The sequence below is a fragment of the Schistocerca cancellata genome, chromosome 3, assembly GCF_023864275.1.
Source record: "Schistocerca cancellata isolate TAMUIC-IGC-003103 chromosome 3, iqSchCanc2.1, whole genome shotgun sequence".
Taxonomy (NCBI): domain Eukaryota; kingdom Metazoa; phylum Arthropoda; class Insecta; order Orthoptera; family Acrididae; genus Schistocerca; species Schistocerca cancellata.
Genome location: NC_064628.1, coordinates 51415059 through 51439897, shown reverse-complemented (window position 1 = coordinate 51439897; position 24839 = coordinate 51415059).

Below are 24839 nucleotides of genomic sequence, written 5' to 3'. Positions count from 1 at the left end.
TCATATTGCTGCAGTCTGTAGACCTGACTTTACAATCTTAGAGCTTAGTGAGATATTCATAACGGTGAATGCACAATTCGATTTTATATGGTATGAATTATGAAGTGGTCAAATTTGTGAAAGTTTACCATTACCGTAGTTCTTAACACAATTGTGTGACAACAGGTACATCTGAAATATTTGTTGAAATAGTTTCAGATAGTGTATTTATCTGAATTTCAGTTTATTGTAAATTATACTGAAGCGATGTACTAGGCACTGATGTAAATCAATTATATAACAATGAAAATATTGTTATTGTTTTTAAAATCTTAGAAATGCGTGGCTAGTTAAAAGCTGAAAGGCGCCTCTTACATGCCACTTCCAATTTGTCAACGGTTTTCATTCTGTAACTTGCGAACTTTTCTTTGCTGATACCTTGCAAAGAAGTTTCTATAACATGTATGGATATATATAGTCCGCCCCAATAGCTGAGTGGTCAGCGACACAGATTGCCGTCCTACGGGCCAGGGTTCGATTCCCGGCTGGGTCGGTGGTTTTCTCCGCTCAGGTGTTAGGTGTTGTGTTGTCTCCATCATCATTTCCTCCCGATCCGGCGCGCAGGTCGCCCAGTCCGGCTTCGAATATAACAAGACCTGAGAACATTTCATTTATTCATTTATCTGAAGTGACTGCTCATTGCGAAGATTTTGCTGTCAGTTCATTCTTGTGGGGTTCGTATTCCAAGGCCAAGTTCAACTAATTACGCGTGCTAAACTTGCTACAATGTTAGAAAATTTCTATTTGTTTGTGGATTGATTGAGCTTGAACTTGTTCCAGAGGAACGTACTTATTACTCAATGAGAAGCTTTATGGAATCAGTTCGATCACTCTACTTACCAATTTGGCTCCTTTTATGTTTTTTTTAAGGAGTTGTGCATCCATTTGTGAGTCTTTGTCATTTCCTGAACTCTCAGTTCGTGTGCGTCGGAAGCAAGTTGCTTGTGTTCGACGTTCAGTTCTAAAATGGTTTCCCACTTATTTATAATACTAAATAATCGGTTATTTGCGCGTAATTCCAGCTGTGAATGTAGGTCTTAACGACAATTACTGAATGAAGAAAAGCTGTGACTGAGACTGTAAAGTGCACATATTCCACAAGCTATATTACAGAGAATGTTGGGTCGATTTGTCCAGTATTACTTAATAAGTCACGCATTTTCAAACCTTTTGAACTGCATATTATTCAATTGATTTCGATTTGTTTTCAGTTGTTCACTTTTCTTTTTGACTACTGCAGTTACAGAGAGACGCCTCGATTCCCAGTACACAGTGGTTGACTATAAGTTCGTCACTACTACACTTGGGAATTTTGGTAGCAACGGACCTGTGAACATCCTACTGACTGATGTTCAGCCGCCGGCCGCGGTGGTCTCGCGGTTAAGGCGCTCAGTCCGGAACCGCGCGACTGCTGCGGTCGCAGGTTTGAATCCTGCCTCGGGCATGGATGTGTGTGATGTCCTTAGGTTAGTTAGGTTTGAGTAGTTCTAAGTTACAGGGGACTGATGACCACAGATGTTAAGTCCCATAGTGCTCAGAGCCATTTGAACCATTTTTGATGTTCAGCTATTTATATTATTCTTGCCTTTCATTAAGTTACACAAATTATGTAAGTGTGAGCTACTCTATTAATTTACTTTTTCATTATCGAAGTCACATAGCATTACGAAACTGATTAGCTAGTTCATGGGTTTGATTATAGCAAGGCAAAGTTTCATGAAATACGGCCTTAACTGTTCTACTTGTAGCTCAGTTACTCAAAGGAGTAGTCCACTTACGAAGTGAGGGTGACAGCTAGCTATATTTGGTGGTAGGGGGGAGTGTGGAGGCAATGTCAATCGAAGTCGAGTCCACACTTACTGCAAGATTTCCAAAGGCACATGAGATGAAGAAGTGCTTAATGGCTGGAAACTGCTTTATGAACAGAAGGCAACTCGATGTCGCTGTCGGCAGTCGTTGTCTCTTCTGGCAGTGGGAACTGGCTGAGGATGTGCGGTGGACAGGTTTCAGACACCAACGAAGCGGAACAAGGGCACAATCCGGGTAAGTGCTGCTCCTGCTACTGCCGCCGTTCGACCCCTGGATAGGTCCCCAGGGTGCCAGGAACGGCACTTTGTTCCACCTGAGGCTGTTTTGCAAGCATTCGGGATTATCTCCGAAAGCCGGCTGCCACAGCGAGTGCTACCAGTTTTGATTGCTCCTTGGGAGTAGAGGCATCTGTGGTGTCGGAGTTTAATGCTGTTATGTAACAGCCAACCCTAAGGTTCAAATGGTTCAAATGGCTCTGAGCACTATGGGACTTAACATCTATGGTCAATTAGTCCCCTAGAACTTAGAACTACTTAAAACTAACTAAGCTAAGGACATCACACAACACGCCAACCCTAAGGCATAACTTTATTGACCGTACCTCTATCATTGTATTTTTCCGAAGGTTCATGGAATTCTACTCTGCGTCACTTACCCTAGTGAGGTTACCACAATTTTTTATAGTATCAGGAACAAATAAATCTAGATCATGTTTTATAAATGTGATTTACACTGTTTTATTCATAAATTAACCATATTTAATAGACAGATAGAATAAAATCTTTCAAATTATGAAGGTAGCAGGGATAAGAAACAGAGTGTGAAAGGAAACCAGATTGTAGTTATAGGAGTCGAAGGACATGAAAGGGAAGCTGTAGTATATCCCCGATATTATTCAACTGTACGTTGAGCAAGTTGCGAAGGAAACCAAAGGGAAATATGGAAAGGAATTTAAAATTCAGAGGAAGGAATATAACCAGTAACGTTTCTACTGTGACACTGCAATTCTGCAACAAACGGCAATGGACGAGGAAGATCAGTTGAAAGAAACAGATGATAACTTGAAAAGAAATTATGTGATGAACATCAACAAAAAGTAAAATAAGGGTAACGGAATGTAGTATAAATAAATCATAGGAAACTGGATTAAGCACTGAGACATTAAAAACAGTAGCCAGAGTTTTGATATTTGGATAGTAAAAGAAGTGACGATGGCCAAAATGGACAGGGTATCAAATGTAGATTGGAAATTGTAAGAAAAGCGTTTATGAAAAAGATAGATTTGTTAACATTAGATGTAAATTTAAATGTTAGGAAGCCTTTTCCGAATATGTATGTATGGAGCGTAGCATTGTATGAGAGTGAAACTTGGTCCATAAAAAGTTCAGAAAAGAAGTCGGTAGAGGCTATTGCAATGTGTTCCACAGAAGAATGTTGTAGATGAGCAGATCGCGTAACTATTTTGGAAGTACTGAATCGAGTTGAGGAAAAAGAAATTTGCCTCACAACCTGACTAAAAGAAGGGATCGGGACACATCAAGAGGCATCATGGAATTGTCAACTGATAATGAATGGAAGTGTGAGGGTAAACATTTTTGAGGGAGAAATAGATATGTGCTACTGTAGTTATGCAGGGATGAAGGGTCTTGCACAGTAGAGGATTCAAATAAGACATTTATTAGCTGTAATATATATGAGGTTAAATTTTTCCACTGAACACCTACGATGTCTATACGTTGTTGATCCGCTACGTGGAGGCTTTTCTCCATAATTGTTAACGATACATGTCGGTACGCTTCGTGTCTACAGTTTTGTGTTAAGAATCTACGTCTACATCTACATGGATACTCTGCAAATCACATTTAAGTGCCTGGCAAAGGATTCATCGGACCACCTTCGCGATACTCTATTATTCCAATCTCGCATAGTGCGTGGAAAGAATTAATATCTATAGCTTTCCGTACGATTTATGATTTCCCTTATTTTATCGTGGTGATCGTTTCTTCCTTTGTAGGTCGGTGTCAACAAAATATTTGCACATTCGAAAGAGAAAGTTGGTGATTGTAATTTCGTGAGAAGATTCCACCGCAACAAAAAACGCCTTTCTTTTAATGATGTCCAGCCCAAATCCTATATCATTTCAGTGACACTCTCTCCCATATTTCGCGATAAGTACGTGCTGCCCGTCTTTGAACTTTTTCGATGTGCTCCTTCAATCCTATCTCGGAAAGATCCCACACCCAGCAGCAGTATTCTAAAAGAGAACGAACAAGCATAGTGTAGGCAGTGTCCTTAGTAGATCTGTAACAATATCTAAGTGTCCTGCCAATAAAACGCAGCCTTTGGTTAGCCTTCCCCACAACATTTTCTGTGTGTTCCTTCCAATTTAAGTTCTTCGTAATTGTAATTCCTAGGTATTTAGTTGAATTTACGGCCTTTAGATTTGACTGATTTATCGTGTAACGAAATTAACGAATTCTTTTAGCGCTCACATGGATGACCTCACACTTTTCGATATTTAGGGCCACCTGCCAGTTTTTACACCATTCCGATATTTTTTCTAAATCGTCTTGCAATTTGTTTTGATATCCTGATGACTATTAGTCGATAAAAGACAGCGTCATATGCAAACAACCTAAGATGGCTGCTCAGATTGTCTCCCAAATCGTTTATATAGATAAGAAACACCAAAGGCCCTATAACACTACCTTGGGAAACGCCAGAGATCATTTATGTTTTACTTCATTACTTGCCGTCAGTTACTACGAACTGTGATCTCTCTGACAGGAAATCACGATATTCCATAAGCACACAATTTCACTACAAGCCGCTTGTGCGCTACAGTGTCGAAAGCCTTCCGGAAATCCAGAAATACGGAATCGATCTGAAATCCCTTGTCAATAGCACCCAACACTTCAAGCGAATAAAGATCTGGTCGTGTTTCACAAGAACGATGTTTTCTAAACCCATGTTGACTGCGTGTCAATAGACGGTTTCCTTCGAGGTAATTCATAATGTTCGAACAGAGTATATGTTCCAAAATCCTGCTGTAGATCGAAGTTAATGATATGGGCCTGCTATTTACTGGATTACTCCTACTACCTTGCTTGAATATTGGTGTGACCTGTGCAGCTTTTCAGTCTTTGGGTGCGGATCTTTAATCGAGCGAATGGTTGAATATTACAGGGTGTTTCAAAAATGACCGGTATATTTGAAACGGCAATAAAAACTAAACGAGCAGCGATAGAAATACACCGTTTGTTGCTATATGCTTGGGACAACAGTACATTTTCAGGCAGACAAACTTTCGAAATTACAGTAGTTACAATTTTGAACAACAGATGGCGCTGCGGTCTGGGAAACTCTATAGTACGATATTTTCCACATATCCACCATGCGTAGCAATAATATGGCGTAGTCTCTGAATGAAATTACCCGAAACCTTTGACAACGTGTCTGGCGGAATGGCTTCACATGCAGATGAGATGTACTGCTTCAGCTGTTCAATTGTTTCTGGATTCTGGCGGTACACCTGGTCTTTCAAGTGTCCCCACAGAAAGAAGTCACAGGGGTTCATGTCTGGCGAATAGGGAGGCCAATCCACGCCGCCTCCTGTATGTTTCGGGTAACCCAAAGCAATCACACGAACATCGAAATATTCATTCAGGAAATTAAAGACGTCGGCCGTGTGATGTGGCCGGGCACCATCTTGCATAAACCACGAGGTGTTCGCAGTGTCGTCTAAGGCAGTTTGTACCGCCACAAATTCACGAAGAATGTCCAGATAGCGTGATGCAGTAATCGTTTCGGATCTGAAAAATGGGCCAATGATTCCTTTGGAAGAAATGGCGGCCCAGACGAGTACTTTTTGAGGATGCAGGGACGATGGGACTGCAACATGGGGCTTTTCGGTTCCCCATATGCGCCAGTTCTATTTATTGACGAAGCCGTTCAGGTAAAAATAAGCTTCGTCAGTAAACCAAATGCTGCCCACATGCATATCGCCGTCATCAATCCTGTGCACTATATCGTTAGCGAATGTCTCTCGTGCAGCAATGGTAGCGGCGCTGAGGGGTTGCCGCGTTTGAATTTTGTATGGATAGAGGTGTAAACTCTGGCGCATAAGACGATACATGGACGTTGGCGTCATTTGGACCGCAGCTGCAACACGGCGAACGGAAACCTGAGGTCGCTGTCGGATCACCTGCTGCACTAGCTGCGCGTTGCCCTCTGTGGTTGCCGTATGCGGTCGCCCTACCTTTCCAGCACGTTCATCCGTCACGTTCCCAGTCCGTTGAAATTTTTCAAAGAGATCCTTTATTGTATCGCTTTTTGGTCCTTTGGTTACATTAAACCTCCGTTGAAAACTTCGTCTTGTTGCAACAACACTGTGTTCTAGGCGGTGGAATTCCAACACCAGAAAAATCCTCTGTTCTAAGGAATAAACCATGTTGTCTACAGCACACTTGGACGTTGTGAACAGCACACGCTTACAGCAGAAAGACGACGTACAGAATGGCGCACCCACAGACTGCGTTGTCTTCTATATCTTTCGCATCACTTGCAGCGCCATCTGTTGTTGAAAATTGTAACTACTGTAATTTCGAAAGTTTGTCCGCCTGAAAATGTACTGTTGTCCCAAGCATATTGCAACAAACGGTGTCGTTCTATCGCTGCTCGTTTAGTTTTTATTGCCGTTTCAAATATACCGGTCATTTTTGAAACACCCTGTATTAGTAAGTCTGGAACTAATGAATCAGTATACTCTGAAAGGAACCTAATTGTTATAAACTATGGAGCAGAATACTTGCTTTTATTAAGTGACTTAAGTTGCCTCACTACTCCGAGAATATTTACTTCTACGTTACTCATGTTGGCAGCTATTCTTGATTCGAATTCTGGAATATATATTTCGTCTTCTTTTGTGAAGGCATTTCGGAAGGTTGTGTTTAGTAACTCTGCTTTGGCAGCACTGTCTTCGATAGTATGCCCATTGCTACCACGCAGAGAAGGTACTGATTTTTTCTTGCCGCTAACATACATCACATACGACCAGAATTTCTTTGGATTTTCAGCCAGGCTTCGAGACAAAGCATCTCGCATTGACGTCCGCGCTAAATTTCAAGCTTCTGTAAAAGATCGCCAAACTTGTCGATTTTGCGTCTGTTTTAATTTGGCATGTTTGTTTCGTTGTTTCTGCAACAGTGTTCTAATCTATTTTGTGTACCAATGAGGATCAGCTCCGTCGTTAGTTAATTTATTTGGTATAAATCTCTCAACTGCTACCGATAGTATTTCTTTCTGGTGCCAACGTCAGTGATATAACAGCTGTAGCACTATAGAAGTGCAGCGAGCTCGTGTTTTGTGTGTCAACTACAAAATAAATAGCCTACGAGTCTGTTTGAATATTAAATACTCTATGACATTCTTCGTTGTGTAATTTACACCATAGCTGCTGATCATCAGCGCACGTGGATGCCTACAGTGGCATCATTGTGTAGCAGACAGATAACATTCCCTCTCTAACGTCCCTCCTCAGAGTGGCGGCAAAGTTCTCCTACCTACTTCCACACACCTCTGAGATCGAAGCGCAACTTAGCACCGACAACTTATATTGACTTCTGTCGATATCTAAACAGCGGAACTGTTGCCAATGAGGTTACTAAAACTTAAAATAAAATAAACATGGCTTCTACAAAAAACTTGAAGGCTTTTAATGATTTAGACTTAGATTGCCTCAGAGTTTCATCCGTAGTCCTTAACAATAGCATACTGAATTCATAAGTTGGACCTATTCCCGACAGCGTACCAACACCCAGTGATCGTGTGGTTGTCACTGACCAATCACCGAGGTGTGTTCGTTTATACGATGGTTAAACGACGAATAGAGTCCGAAGAAATTTTAAAACGTTTCGTCACACTGATAGCTAGAAGGGAGTTGCTGTACTTAGCATGACTGAGGTTGTGACGATTATCCAGTTCAACTGAAGTGATATTTCACGGTAAGTTTCTTCATTTATATTTTGGAAAAGTAAAGCGTTATTAAACCACCGTAAAAATGCTCCTGTCGCAGCACAAAGAAAGACGAATGTGTTCCTCTTTAAAAGACTCTGACGAAAGTGGGGAACCAGCTACCTCTATCCTCATTCCGCCTCCTTGAGCACAAATTTTTTCATGCGAACATATTCGCGCTCTTTTAACGCAGAACATTCTAAATCCTTTTACCCGGTTCCTCTTTGTAATTATTACCTTCACACTCAGCATCTTCCTCTCACTGACACTGTCTGTATTTGTCTCTCTCCCACTGTATCCTGCTTCTTCCACTGATCTACAGCACACGCAGTTGGAATTGTCTCCTCTCTCGCCTACACTGTCTCCTTTTGTCTATCTTTCTCACTGCCATTGTTTCCACCACACTCAAAAATTCTGATGGTTCAACTTACTTTATCCCCTATGCACAAGTGTTTAAAATTTCGGCCCAAAATTCATCCTGCATTACACACGCGTTAAAGGTCGCCGGTCTTGGAGGGCCCAGACTCTGCGAGCCAATGTAGGGTCTCCTCTCATCTACATTTTTAATTTCAACTGCCCCCTCTCTCATTTGCTCCTACCGCTTCTGTCGCCACCTATCTCCCTTTCTCTTTTACTAGCACTGACCACACTCTCGGTACCGATCGCGGTGAGCACGCGGTTTTAGGCGCTGCAGTCCGGAACCGCGCGACTGCTACGGTCGCAGGTTCGAATCCTGCCTCGGGCATGGATGTGTGTGATGTCCTTAGGTTAGTTCGGTTTAAGTAGTTCTAAGTTCTAGGGGACTGATGACCTTAGATGTTAAGTCCCATAGTGCTCAGAGCCATCTGAGCCATCTGCTTCGTCTTCGACTCCCACTGCTATTTTCATTCGTCTCTCTTTCCATGCTCTTTGAAAGAGGAACGTATTCAGACATTTTGCCTTCCGACAGGAGCATTTTTCCGCTGGTTCCTTTTATTTTATCTGCTACGGCAGGAAATCTTTTTATACAACACGAATTCTATGGGTCAGTAAGATTTTGACAGTTTATTTATTTATAATGACACATGAATATCAAGAGCTCAGATCGAAACCCAATTCTAAGCAAACAAGGGAAAGCACAAAGGTGGAAGGAGTATATAGGGGGTCTATACAAGGACGATGTTCTTGTGGACAATATTATGGAAATGGAAGAGGATATAGATGAAGACGAAATATGAGATATGATTCTGCGTGAAGAGTTTGGTTCAAATGGCTCTGTGCACTATGGGACTTAACTTCTGAGGTCATCAGTCCCCTAGAACTTAGATCTACTTAAACCTAACTAATCTTAGGACATCAGATACATCCCTGCCCGAGGCAGGATTCGAACCTTGGACTGTAGCGGTCGGGCGGTTCCAGACTGTAGCGCCTAGAACGGCTCGGTCACTCCGGCCGGCGAAGAGTTTGACAGAGCACTGAAAGACCTAAGTCGAAACAAGGCCCCGGGAGTAGACAACATTCCATTAGAACCACTGACAGCCTTGCGAGAGCCAGGCCTAACAGACCTCTACCATCTAGTGAGAAAGATGTATGAGACAGGCGAAATTCCCTCAGACTTCAAGAAGAATATAATCATTCCAATCCCAAAGAAAGCAGGTGTTGACAGATGTGAAAATTACCGAACTATCAGTTTAATAAGTCACGGCTGCAAAATACTAACACGAATTCTTTACAGACGAATGGAGAAACTGGTAAAAACTGACCTCGGGGAGGTTCAGTTTGGATTCCGTAGAAATATGGGAAAACGTGAGGCAATACTGACCCTGCGACTTATCTTAGAAGCTAGATTAAGAAAACGCAAACCTACATAACTAGCAGTTGTAGACTTTGAGAAAGCTTCTGACAATGTTGACTGGAATACTCTCATTCCATTTCTGAAGGTGGCAGGGGTAAAATACAGGGAGCGAATGGCTATGTACAATTTGTACAGAAACCAGATGGCAGTTATAATAGTAGAGGGGCATGAAAGGGAAGCAGTGGTTGGGAAGGCAGTGAGACAGGGTTGTAGCCTCTCTCCGATGTTATTCAATCTGTATATTGAGCAAGCAAAAAAAAAAGAAAAATTCGGAGTAGGAATTAAAATTCATGGAGAAGAAATAAAAACTTTGAGGTTCGCCAATGACATTGTAATGCTGTCAGAGACAGCAAAGGACCTTGGAGAGCAGCTGAACGGAATGGACAGTGTCTTGAAAGAAAGATATAAGATGAACATCAACAAAAGCACAAGGAGGATAATGGAACGTAGTCGAATTAAACCAGGTGATGCTGAAGGAATTAGATTAGGAAATGAGATGCTAAAATCAGTAAATGAGTTTACTATTTGGGGAGCAAAATAACTGATGATGGTCGAAGTATGCAGGATATAAAATGTAGACGTGCAATGACGAGGAAAGCATTTCTGATGAAGAGAAATTTGTTAACATCGAGTATTGACTTAAGTGTCAGGAAGTCGTTTCTGAAAGCATTTGTATGGATTGTAGCCATATATGGAAGTGAAACGTGGACGATAAATAGTTTCGACAAGAAGAGAATAAAAGATTTCGAAATGTGGTGCTACAGAAGAATGCTGAAGATTAGATGGGTAGATCAGATAACTAATGAGGAGGTACTGAACAGAATTAGAGAGAAGAGACATCTGTGGCACAACTTGACTAGAAGAAGGGATCGGTTGATAGGGCATATTCTGAGGTATCATGGGATCACCAATTTACTATTGAAGGGCAGATTGTAGTGTAAAAATCGTAGAGGGAGACCAAGAGATGAATACACAAAACAGATTCAGAAGGATGTAGGTTGCAGTAGGTACTGGGAGATGAAGAAGCTTGCAGAGGATAGAGTAGCACGGAGAGCAGCATCAAACTAGTTTCTGGACTGAAGACCACAACAGCAACAATGACGCATATACCTTGACACAAATAAACGAGGAATAAGTACGCATAATACGGGGTGAACATTACTAAAACCGAGAAACTTTAGGGACATCTTATGGATGGAAATGGAGCAAAAAAGGTCCTATGAACACGTCTCCTGAAATGAACGGAGTGCGTGCAACGACTTGTACAGAGCTGCTTCGCATACACGCCACAATCGATGTTCAAGGTGACCGCCAGGGGATGCAGTATCATGCAGGATATTGAAGATCGTACCTTGGCATACACCATGTTGGCAGGCCACGTGTCTGGATCTTGTGCTAGGCTTCATCTCAGTATCCTGTAGAACCTGGTCCTCCAGAGCTGGTGTACGCACAGTTCGCTGTTTCCCTGCACGTTTGTCTATCTGATTGTATCTCAAAAAAGGCTTCAATTGTTGTGTGATGTGGTTGGTGTCTGTGAGGGTTGTTGTTCTGGTTCAGTCGTGCTGCCTCTCGACCGTTTCCATCTGCTTGGCCGTACAAAAACACCTTCTCGGCTTGTTTCCGGCATGAATACCAAACCATTCTGCTCGTTACAGTACGCTGCGTCAATCACACAGCTTGCACTACAAGAGGAATCTACTGCACGTGATCAGAGGAACTGTCATTCCTCAGCGCCATCTACCGCGGCGACGATATCTTTCCGGACACATGTTCATAGGACCTCTTTCCCTCAATTTCCAGTCAGGAATCGGTTCCTGCAGTTTGTCGGTTCTATTAATGTTCATCCTGTATAAGGTTAATACAAAATTCTTTGCTTAACGTTTTTTTCCTGGATACTTTGCTCATCGATCGCAGTTCATCGAAAATCCCAGTCTTATGATTTGTTTCTTAAAAGTGTAAAGAAGGTTATTTGATATATTTTACTGAATACGCAATCTTTCTAGTTTTACGAGGGCTGTTCGGAAAGTAAGGAACGATAGACCGCGAAATGGAAACCACAGTGAAAATCAAAACTGTTTTATTTGTAACAATTAGCTACAACTTCCAGCTACTTATCTCCGTAGCCGCTGATACGACTTAGACGTTTCTCGTAGTGTTGTACCAACTTTCCAATACCCTCATAATAGAAGGCAGCCGCCAGTGCTTATAATAGAATGCTGCCGCCGGTGCTTTCCGCCAATTCTCTACTCTGGCCTACAGCTCGTTGTCTGTGCCAAGATGTTGTCTTCATAGCCATAGTAGTTCATGTGAGCAGGGATGAAACTCTGAGGGAAACAATTACGGGCTGTATTGTGGGAAATCAATCATTTCCAATTGAAAACGATGCAGGAGCATCTTCATTTTCCCTTCAGAATACCGCTGAGAATTGTCTTGAAGAAGAAGACGCACAACAGTTATGTAATGTTGGCTGCATAGCTTCAGGCGCAATTTCTCACCAGGCCCTCGTACTTGGCGGGAGACACTATTGCTCTAGGTGTCTTTATGTGCTCCTTGTGTGCTCAGAACTAAAAAGAACGACGTAACGCGATCGACGGGCATACTATAGACACTGCCCAACACACGTGTGCAAAACTTCACCGGATTTTCAATGTGGTTTCCATTTCGCGACCGATCGTTCCTTACTTTCCGAATAACCCTCGTACATAATTTTTGGCAGTAATTTTTTCTTTCCAGGATTGTTAAGATCCTTTTTAGCGCATTTCTGTAACGGAAGTACTACTTTGGCATATTTGTATAGGCGTGAGAAGCTCATCATACAGATACAGCGCGTGGTGAGAAACTGCTAGTTCAAATGGTTCAAATGGCTCTGAACACTATGGGACTTAACTTCTGAGGTCATCAGTCCCCTAGAACTTAGAACTACTTAAACCTAACTAACCTAAGGACATCACACACTTGCATGCCCGAGGCAGGATTCGAACCTGCGGCCGTAGCGGTCGCGTGGTTCCAGACTGTAGCGCCTAGAACCGCTCGGCCATTTCGGCCGGCAGAAACTGCTGATTAAATTTATAGTTTATTATAGTTTAGTGACCTCAGGAGCCTTGCGATTATCATACGACCCTTGTTATGTGTTCATTACATGAGTTAAATCTACATTTACACCTCAGATCGCCGGCCGGAGTGGCCGAGCGGTTAAAGGCGCTACAGTCTGGAACCGCACGACCGCTACGGTCGCAGGTTCGAATCCTGCCTCGGGCATGGATGTGTGTGATGTCCTTAGGTTAGTTAGGTTTAAGTAGTTCTAAGTTCTAGGGGCCTTATGACCACAGTAGTTGAGTCCCATAGTGCTCAGAGCCATTTGAACCACCTCAGATCGGATATTACGTACATATTTTATGTGTTTCATGATAGTAACTTTGAACTAGATCTCGGTAACGGTTTGCGACATCGAAAAAATTTTCAAAGTTTCCAGAGTACATCATTTTGTGAGCGTATGGTGAAAATGACGAGTATTTATCATGAACAGAAGTTATAGAAGTGTCCATCCCCACAATAGGAACTTTTCGTACCCAAAAATCATGATTTTTTTGGGTTTTCCACAGGGACCACCAATGAACAGAACTTGCTTTTATAAGACGCCCCGAAATCCACCCTAGACTACACCTAACGTTCGATTTGCCTGGGCTGGAGAAAGTGCGTAACGTTTACATTTTCTGTCAGACGTGTAGGATAGCTATAGTAAGACCGTTCTTCCGATAGGTATAAAAACGGTCACTAGGCAGAGTGCTACCCAAAACGCTTGCCCACTTATCCTAGCTATCAATAGAACCCGAGATATGACCCCACGAAAAAATCACGTTTTCGCGCACAGCTTTTTGGAAAATATAGGTACAGTGCACTTTCATATGTTAATTTAATCGCGCAAACATTACATGGCAGTAAGCGTAACTTTTGCATCATCCATTGAATATTAAGGTTTTGGGGTTAACATTTAAATAAAGTTAACTCGTAAATAGCCAGTTTCTAGTGGTCTTCTAATTGGAAAATAAGGGCAATGCTCCATAAGACAGACCTGCTAGGTTAAAACACTTTAAGAATGGATATGTGACTTTATATGTACTGTAAAGTACACATATAGTCACAACGAACGCACACTGATTCATTACTCTCTTAATAATAAGGGACGATGAATAATTTACATTCGAAGGCCGTGCAGTCCAGAATCGGTATGACAGACAAAAGCGCCGTGAGCACTGAGGCAATCATCACCCGTTTGGTAAAGCACCATGTCCCGCTGCGTGAAGACGTTCGTAACTGCCTGCTGCACATACTCATCCGACAGGAATCTTCGGTTCTTCAGAGGCCTAAAAAAATGGACCGAAGGCGTGATAATCGCATGGAGAGAGGACTATAGGGTGGGTGCTCGGATTTTGTTGTCCGTAATTGATGAGGCTGGCCTCCCATACTGACCGGTGTCTTGTGTCGAATCGCGATCAGCCTGTAAATTGGCGCATCATTCCACAACGGTGGTTTTGGGCACACATGCTTCTCCAAGCACAATATTTATTCTTCGATGAATTTCTACACGTGCTTGTCCTTCAGCAGCTAAGAAAAAGAATAACAGCACGTCGGTTCTGTTTGAACGCATTTGGTGACAGCGTCACCAAAGCTCACGTTTCACATTTACTGCAGGCACTTCGGAACGACACGAATGCCACACTAATCCCTTGTCTGCAGGTCGGTGCCTGCATACCCGCTCCGGAGTCACGCTACGTTGTATGTACGCTACAGCAACGCCCTCAAATGGATCCTTGTACATGTGTGTATTTGCCATGTTCACAGGACCTACTATGTGGGCGAAGAGGGGAGGCCACAAAGCCATGCTCTAGTCTGGTATGCCTAAATACACTCCTGGAAATGGAAAAAAGATCACATTGACACCGGTGTGTCAGACCCACCATACTTGCTCCGGACACTGCGAGAGGGCTGTACAAGCAATGATCACACGCACGGCACAGCGGACACACCAGGAACCGCGGTGTTGGCCGTCGAATGGCGCTAGCTGCGCAGCATTTGTGCACCGCCGCCGTCAGTGTCAGCCAGTTTGCCGTGGCATACGGAGCTCCATCGCAGTCTTTAACACTGGTAGCATGCCGCGACAGCGTGGACGTGAACCGTACGTGCAGTTGACGGACTTTGAGCGAGGGCGTATAGTGGGCATGCGGGAGGCCGGGTGGACGTACCGCCGAATTGCTCAACACGTGGGGCGTGAGGTCTCCACAGTACATCGATGTTGTCGCCAGTGGTCGGCGGAAGGTGCACGTGCCCGTCGACCTGGGACCGGACCGCAGCGACGCACGGATGCACGCCAAGACCGTAGGATCGTACGCAGTGCCGTAGGGGACCGCACCGCCACTTCCCAGCAAATTAGGGACACTGTTGCTCCTGGGGTATCGGCGAGAACCATTCGCAACCGTCTTCATGAAGCTGGGCTACGGTCCCGCACACCGTTAGGCCGTCTTCCGCTCACGCCCCAACATCGTGCAGCCCGCCTCTAGTGGTGTCGCGACAGGCGTGAATGGAGGGACGAATGGAGACGTGTCGTCTTCAGCGATGAGAGTCGCTTCTGCCTTGGTGCCAATGATGGTCGTATGCGTGTTTGGCGCCGTGCAGGTGAGCGCCACAATCAGGACTGCATACGACCGAGGCACACAGGGCCAACACCCGGCATCATGGTGTGGGGGGCGATCTCCTACACTGGCCGTACACCACTGGTGATCGTCGAGGGGACACTGAATAGTGCACGGTACATCCAAACCGTCATCGAACCCATCGTTCTACCATTCCTAGACCGGCAAGGGAACTTGCTGTTCCAACAGGACAATGCACGTCCGCATGTATCCCGTGCCACCCAACGTGCTCTAGAAGGTGTAAGTCAACTACCCTGGCCAGCAAGATCTCCGGATCTGTCCCGCATTGAGCATGTTTGGGACAGGATGAAGCGTCGTCTCACGCGGTCTGCACGTCCAGCACGAACGCTGGTCCAACTGAGGCGCCAGGTGGAAATGGCATGGCAAGCCGTTCCACAGGACTACATCCAGCATCTCTACGATCGTCTCCATGGGAGAATAGCAGCCTGCATTGCTGCGAAAGGTGGATATACACTGTACTAGTGCCGACATTGTGCATGCTCTGTTGCCTGTGTCTATGTGCCTGTGGTTCTGTCAGTGTGATCATGTGATGTATCTGACCCCAGGAATGTGTCAATAAAGTTTCCCCTTCCTGGGACAATGAATTCACGGTGTTCTTATTTCAATTTCCAGGAGTGTATATAAGTTTCCTTTCCATTCAAATTGCATTTCGGTTATGGTATGAAGGGAAGCCGATCCGTTACCTGATATGTGACACCTACAAATTATGTCTCAACGTATGCAGTTTTCAGCGTATTTTAGGCAAAACATGACGAAGGAAATTGGAAACTTTTAAACACGGTGAAATCAAATACAATATGGTGGACCTTATTTTTCTGCCATAAGCCAACTGCAGTATAGCTTGTTCCAGTATAGCTTGTTCTACTTTCTTTGTGATGTCTCAGTGGAGAGCTCGCGGAAGGAAGGCATAAGCACTTTGGCCCGTCGCCGTGAGAGATATTTTGCAGGTTGAAATCCCCCACACTGCAAATTGCACTACAATCTGACCACTTGCATTGGTGGAAATAGTGCAGGGAAGTAACAAGGTCTCGTGAAAGCGCGTTACAGCAACGTTCATGTTCACATGTCGTACTTACTTGTAGCTACGAATCTCAAATGAAATAAAATGAAAAAAATTAAACAAATGCCACAGCAACAAGGTAAAGCAGTTTACTGTGTAATGTCCAGTGCAGTGCCACTTAGTGTCACCTCATGCAGACAGGCAAGCACCGTGGTGTATGTCATGAAAACTTCAAAATTCTACCAATGAATATCAAGCAGTACTTGGGGTCATTGCTTCAAAAAATTTTTGACAAGGTATGTATTTCCTCCTTCTCATTCCTTCTTTTCCAGCTACCATTATGCCCCTACAACTTGCATCTGCCTCCTGCATCTCCTCATCCTCTCCTTTTCTCTGTCCATCTCCTCTGTTCAGTTACGCCACATCCTCTGTCCACCTCATCCTCCCCTCCCTCTCTCTTTCTTTCCTCTTTCTGTCAGTCCACTCCTACCTTCTATATGTTCATCACCTCCTCCCCTCTCTCTATGTCCACATCCTCCTCTCCACTCTCTCCATCTTATCCTAATCACTTTCTCACAATCCATTTTCCCCACCCCATTTCCCATTTCTCTGCTCAGCTGTGCCCATCTGCACATATAGCCACTGCAGTGGCATACTGATACTAGGTGCACAACACTCCTGTTTTGGAGAGCAGCCTACATGTGAGGGGTGGAAACCATTTTCTGCCTTTGGGAACTAGGAAATTTTAACTAGCATGGTAATGATGCTCAAACAGCAAGTAGTTTATGTATTAAATATGGTTGAAATCAGTCCAATGGCTTAGGTACGTATACTAGCCTTTTCATTGGAGCTTTGCACACATATGCATTCAACACATATATTGCACAAACCTCCTCCTTTGCACTTCCTATGTCCACCTTTTTCTCCCACTGTCTACCTCTTCTGCCCAAGTCTGTTTGTACACTCCTCCCCACTCTCTCTCTCTCCCCTTGTCTTCTCCTGATTCCTCTATTTTCGACTCTGCCCCCTCTCTCTGACCCCCTCTCTCTTCCTATTCCTTTTCCTTCTGCCCACTATGACACTATACATTTTATCTGCCTCCTGCATCTTCCCCTCCTCTTCCCTGTCTCTGACACCTACTCCTCTCCTCTTATAAACTCCTTCTCCTTCTCTCTCTGTCACTCCACTCAGTCCTCAATATCTCTGTCTATCCCCTCCTGCCTCACCTCTTTGTCCATCATTGACTTTCCCTCCCTATCCATCCCCTCCCGATTCCTCTCTGTCCATCCCATCTCTTACCCATCTCAATATTCTAGCAGCCATGCACATCTTCACTTGTAGCCCCTGCAGAACAGGCAAATAAATAAAAACTCCAAAGCACACAGATCATGAAGGACAACTTACAGGTCAGGGGCTGGAGAACTGTCTGTTGCTCTGGACTTTTAGGCCACCCTGCAAAGCAGATTGATAAGGCAGGTCGATACTACAACTACACAGCTCACTTGTTGTACAGGGCAGCCTATATCGCTAGGGTTGAAAAAATGGAGCTAGGAGATTATAAACCTCACAGTGGTAATATTCAGAAAGCTTACTGTTTGGGTGCCAAATTTGGTTTGGGTTTGGCAAAAGATCTCAGACTGACAGATTCATCTGTAGAACAATACACTTAGTTTCTATATTGCCAATACTTCGTACAATCATCAATACACATCACACTTTTTCTACTTCAGTGCTTTCATTTCCATTCACTTGTAAAAGAATTTTCAGTTCTAAGTATTGAAAAAGTTTCCGACAATTCAGCAGCTAATATGTTGAGATACTGATCTGAATCAAGATCTTGTACTTGAAATGAAAAGAACTGATCGCTCTTCTCCCAGAAGAAAAAGTTATCCAAGCCTCTGACGACAACAGTGGGTAACAAGTAATCTAACAAGACTCCCCTCACTAGAAACTGATAGAAATTAGCAAATCGAATCGATCCAGTTTCAGTCCATGTCCTGCCCAACATCACAGGAAGAGTCGATGCGATGGTACTCGACATTCTTTGTATCTGGCATACACTGTCAAGTTGTTACCTCAGCCCAATAAAGGAGAAAGTAATGGTGTTTTGGTCTTTTGTCAGCAGAGCGTGAAGGTCTCATTTTCTACCAGCAAGAGAGATACGCCACCCAGAAAAAGGCGTAGCAAGCTGGGTGGACCTTCATATCCCAACGAAAAACTGAACTGACTTATTTAAAATTAATATTTGGGTGCTAAATAAGACACTGGTGTGAGTAACAGTAAACAATTTTACTATGGGAAATGTAATAGAGCCCTCGAAGAAAAAGAATAGTACGACATGTTTGGCGTGCGTAAACACCCTTCAGGCGTTGACTGTTGGATTACCTCTCCTGCACTCTGTCACCTGACCAAGAGGCTCTAAACACCAAATCCTCAATTTATGTGAGTTCACTGGCATAACACAACATCTCACAAGACTTTGCCTTATTGTCCAGAAAAAGAGACAACATATTGGGTGCATCATAAGAGGTAGCGAAAAGTGACAATGATGGAGGTATACGGTAATGAAAGCAAAAGCACTCCCGTAAAGAAGGGTCTGAAAAGGAGCCATTTGTGAGAGATAACTGAGAATATATGGTTACTAGCCGCCACTGACTTTCTCATGGAATCTCGTCCTCGTTAGTACAAGTGCACATTCTAAAACGAAGAAGAGGCACATCACCAAGGAATTATCTGAATGGGACGAAATGAGTAGATGTGATGTACAGGTACAGACAAATTAATAATTTATTCAATAGAAAGAGCTTCAGAAATTGGGCAAGTCAATAACGCATTGATCGACCTCTGGTCATGATGCAAGCAGTTATTCGGCTTCGCGTTGATTGGTGGAGTTCTAGGATATCTTCCTGAGGATATCGTGCGAAATTCTGTCCAACTGACGCGATAGATTGTCAAAATCCCCTGCTGGTTGGAATGCCCCACCTATAATTCTCGAAACGTCGACGTATCGCTGTGCTATAAATGTGCTGTAGACGACAACCAAAGCGGTCCTGCTGTGAAAAGGAGTGGCACATCAGTCCATCACCCCTGGTTCTCGGGCCCTATTGCGGGCGACACTCAGGTTGGTATCGCATCTCTATCAGGGACGCCTGCAGACACGTCTTCTCTGGTCATCGGGGTTCAGTTTTAGGTGGGACTCACCACTGAAGACAATTCTACGAGGGCAGTTCAATAAGTAATGCAACACATTTTTTTTCTCGGCCAATTTTGGTTGAATAAACCGGAAATTTCTTGTGGAATATTTTCAAACATTCCCGCTTCGTCTCGTATAGTTTCATTGACTTCCGACAGGTGGCAGCGCTGTACGGAGCTGTTAAAATGGCGTCTGTAACGGATGTGCGTTGCAAACAGCGGGCAGTGATCGGGTTTCTTTTGTCGGAAAACCAGGGCAACTCAGATATTCATAGGCGCTTGCAGAATGTCTACGGTGATCTGGCAGTGGACAAAAGCACGGTGAGTCGTTGGGCAAAGCGTGTGTCATCATCGCCGCAAGGTCAAGCAAGACTGTCTGATCTCCCGCGTGCGGGCCGGCCGTGCACAGCTGTGACTCCTGCAATGGCGGAGCGTGCGAACACACTCGTTCGAGATGATCGACGGATCACCATCAAACAACTCAGTGCTCAACTTGACATCTCTGTTGGTAGTGCTGTCACAATTGTTCACCAGTTGGGATATTCAAAGGTTTGTTCCCGAACTTCTCCTTCTTCATGACAACGCAAGACCTCACTCAAGTCTTCGCACCCGAGAGGAGCTCACAAAACTTCAGTGGACTGTTCTTCCTCATGCACCCTACAGCCCCGATCTCGCACCGTCGGATTTCCATATGTTTGGCCCAATGAAGGACGCAATGCGTGGGAGGCACTACGCAGATGATGAAGAAGTTATTGATGCAGTACGACGTTGGCTCCGACATCGACCAGTGGAATGGTACCGTGCAGGCATACAGGCCCTCATTTTAAGGTGGCGTAAGGCCGTAGCATTGAATGGAATTCCGTTGAAAAATAGTGTTGTGTAGCTAAAAGATTGGGGAATAACCTGGTGTATTTCAATGCTGAATAAAACAACCCCTGTTTCAGAAAAAAAGTGTTGCATTACTTATTGAACTGCCCTCGTACTACAGTCATTGAGTTTCCAGGCCGACGAAGAGTCTGGCGATGCCTCAGACAGGTGTGGTATACCAACCTGCCGTAGCCCGCCATATGGTCCCACAAGCAACAGTAATGATCATTCTTTTAGTGACATTTATTTCCATAACAGGACCCCTTTAATTGTTGTCCGCGACACCCTTACAGTACAGTGGTGCGTTGACGATAATCTAGATCCCGTTTTGTTGCCCTTTTTAGAGAGCCTATCTCGGCTTACATTTCAGCAAGATAATGTCCGCTAGCATACGGTGAGAGTCTCCACTGCTCGTCTTCGTGTTTGCCAAACCCTACCTTCGCCAGCAAGGTTGCTGGTTATCTCCCCAATTGAGAACGCTTGGAGCATTATGGGCAGAGCCCTCCAGCCATCTCGGTATTTTGGTGACCTATGGAACCAGTTGGACAAAATTTGTCACGACATCCGTCAGGAGGACATCCAACACCTCTGTTAATTAATACTAAGCCGAATGGCTTCTTGCATCAGGGCCAAAGGTTGACCAACGCGTTATCGGCTTGTTCAATTTGTGAATCTCTTTCTCTTGAATAAAGTTGCCAGTTTTCTGAAACTGTAATCATTTGTTTGTACATGTACATCGCATCTACCGATTTCCGTACCATTCGTATATTTCCTTCGTGGAGTGTCATTTTTCTTTTTTGTCTTAGAGTGGATCTAAAATGTAAATATGTTGTTGCTAAATTCTTCGAAGTGCAAGGAGGTCACTGTGAAAGTAATGTATCTCTTGTTAAAGGCTCCCTGTTAAATGTATGTAAGGCACTATAACTCGTTGCTGATGCTTTACGTATAGACTGTCTTGTCGAACGTGGAGTCTATGACTGTATATGTGGCGTCGGTTCTTTCAGATACGTTAGAAAGGAAAGGTACCACATATACAGGGTTGTCCAGAATTTTTAGTTCCAGTTTCGAAACGTTGCAGAAAGAGAACCACTGCTTAAAATGATGTCAAATATGAATAGCTTATTCATTACGCAGGGGAAAATGTCATGGGGCAAAAAAATCTGACGAATGTTTGACCGATATATGGAGCTGTAAGCGCCATATCACGCACTCCAACAGACGCGCGGCACATGGCTATTCTTTAGTTTGCGCCCGACACGTCCAACCTGACTCTCTCTGTGATGGATTGCCCACTGCTGGTAATGCTTTTTTGCAAGGAGCCCTACACAAGGGTATGAAAAAAGGATTTTGTCCGATATCTGCTAAGGGTTTGAAGAAACTGATTACAAAATAAAAAAAAAAACAAGTTCTTTTGAAGTGCAATGTGACAGAGGGAGGGAAGCATTTGATACGACATCAGTCGAAGATGTGGCCACAGCACTGCAGGAGGGGTCGAGCTGTGGTATGCAAACATGCAGAGCACGGAGAATTGCTCGAACGTCGGGCATGACAGCGAGCAAGCTGCATAAAATCCAACGAAACATCCTGCATTGCTATTCATACCAAATCACCCATGTTCAGCAGCACCTTCTGAGCTGCTAGCAAGAATAACGTCCGCTCTGGGATTTCTTACTCGCATGGAAGTGGCCAATGAGTGGCCATGGAACATTCTGTGGACAGCCGAAACCCATTTCCATCTCCGAGGACGTGTCAGTACGCAGAATTGCAAAATATGGGCAACAGAAAATCCGGACGCACATCCACCGTATCACTTCATTCTCCAAAGGTGACTGTGCGGTGCAGGTTGACGGCATCATTTATCGTAAAACCGCATTTTTTCGATGATTTCTGCGGGTCCTGTTACCCGTACCGTCACTGGTAAATGCTTTGCGAGTCTTCTGCACACCAGCGTCATTCCAAATCTTCAACAGCGCGGATTTGTGCGTAGTATCATTTTTATGCAAAACGGCGTTTCCCCGCCCAGACGGTGGAGCTGCTGCTTCAGAGGCATTGCGGAAATGTTGGAATTATCTGCGGTTATTTTCCTACAGTCTGGCCGTCCAGATCACCTGATCTTAATACGTGTGACTTCTGGCTGTCGGATTGCCCAAATAATGTTGTGTTCCAATTACGAACGTAGCTGAACTGCAGACACACGTTGCGCAACATATCCTGAACGTGACTCCCAAGACGCTCCGATCTGTTGTGAAACATGCTACGAGGAGGAGTTGGAAAATAAGTTGCCCCTGTCGACTGTGGGCAGAGTTTTGTGATATGGGCGAAAGACAACACGGCAGGTGAACGCGCAGTTGCAAGACACCGATACACCATTGGGTAGAGGTCGACCGCGGTCAAGCAGAAGGCGCTGTCGCAGTGCCTGCGCAAAGCGGAGGGCAGCCGCTCGGTCTTTTCCCGGAGCTATGGAGCGAAGGTGCGTGTTGGAGTCGTGGCCAGAGGCGGAAGTGAGAGCTGTTATCAGCTATGAATCGGCACGTGGAGTATCAGGCACAGAAATTCATAACCGCCTTGGTGAGGTGTATGGGTCAGGTGTGGTGTCGAGGCAACTGGTGCGGAGATGGTGCCAGCAATTCAGTGGTGGACGTCAGCAAGTGCAGGACATACCGAGACCTGGATGGAAGCGCGCGGCCACCTCAGATGCAAATGTCAGGAAGGTGGATGACATGATTAAGGGGCTCCGGAACGCCCTATACTTGCAATGTTAAAATAACGCTTATAAATTACATCTTTCCTCACAAAGTATTTGAGGTAGGAAGTTGAACTTCTTACAGATTATTTATTGGAATATGGGCTACAACTTAACACAGGGATTTTACAAAATTTTAGTTCAGTTATTAAAGATGATTTTTTTTCAATTGTAATGAAAATTCACAACATTTTTTTGCAATTTTTTATTTATATATTCAAAAATATACAGTTTTTTGGAAACAGGCTGTGTTAAATTATGCAGAAGGTACTGTGTAACATTTACTGAAAGTTTGAAACAAATATGTTTGGAAGATCCTTAGAAAACATGTAATTAGTATGAGAAAATAAAAGTTTTGGGAATCGAGCGACAAAGATTGGATTAACTTTTTAGTGCAGGTCCATAGGATGGATTATCTTCATCCTCTGCAAACTCCTCCTCCAGCTTTCTCTTGTTCCTCCTCCTGTTTACTCTTGCTTGTATTTCTAGACTCTTTACAGCCCTGTCTGCACCCCGCAGGCATTCCTTGTCTAAAGCAAGCATCGCTCGTACCATGTTAGAACCTATCTTCATTCCCATATTTCTAAATACCTTGCACCTTACAATGTTGCCATCATTGAAAGTCGCAATAGCATCATACACACCAAAGTGAAGTGTTTCTATTCCAACAAATACACTCTTGGGGATTCTTGACCATATAACACTATTTACATTTTCATTGGGGTTTTGAGTTTTTCCGTGAATACACTTTTTCAACAATTCAGGTGCTGCTAAGTCTCTGAAAATAGGTTAGCCACAACACATACTTTATCTCACATCACTAAAATGTACCTGATGAACACGGACGTTAATAATAACACAATTTGACAGCAGTTTAACAGCGCCACAGTGGGTCACGCCCATGTAGAACACATTTCAAAAAAAATTTAAAAATATTTGTAGTCTTCGGAATTGAATAAATTCTATATCTATTAAAAGGTAATAGTCTGCAGATTCAGAAAACGCAAAAAAGTAAAAATTGAACTTTTCATGATTTTGAGCCTTTCCGGAGCCCCTTAAAGGGAACCGGCGTATCACCATCGATTGAATAGCGGCATAACTTGGAATCGGATATGAGCGAGCTCACGAGATCATCCACGACATTCTTCGATACAGGAAGGTGTTAGCACGATGGGTGCCCCGCCAGCTGACTCCGACACACGTGGAACAACGCATGGCGTTCAGCCTGGAACAGCTCGTGCGTTACCATGAATCAGGCAATGACCTTCTGTTTTGGATTGTGACGGGGAATGAAACGTGGGTCCACCATTTACACGCCAGAATCGAACGCCGCATCCATGGAGTGGAAACATCCGTCATCACCTGTCCGAAAGAAGTTCGAAAGCACTCCGTCTGCAGGTAAAGTGCTACTCACCGTTTTCTGGGACGCCAAAGGAGTTTTGCTGCTGGACTTTCTGGAGGATGTAACCATCAATGCATCGCGGTACTGTGCCACTCTGTCGAAATTGAAAGAGGTGATTCGGAAAAAGCGGCCTGGCCATCTCAGATCTGGCGTTGTGCTGTTGGATGACAATGCGAGACCACATACGGTGACGGCAACGCAAAACCATATTGCAACTCTTGGTTGGGAGC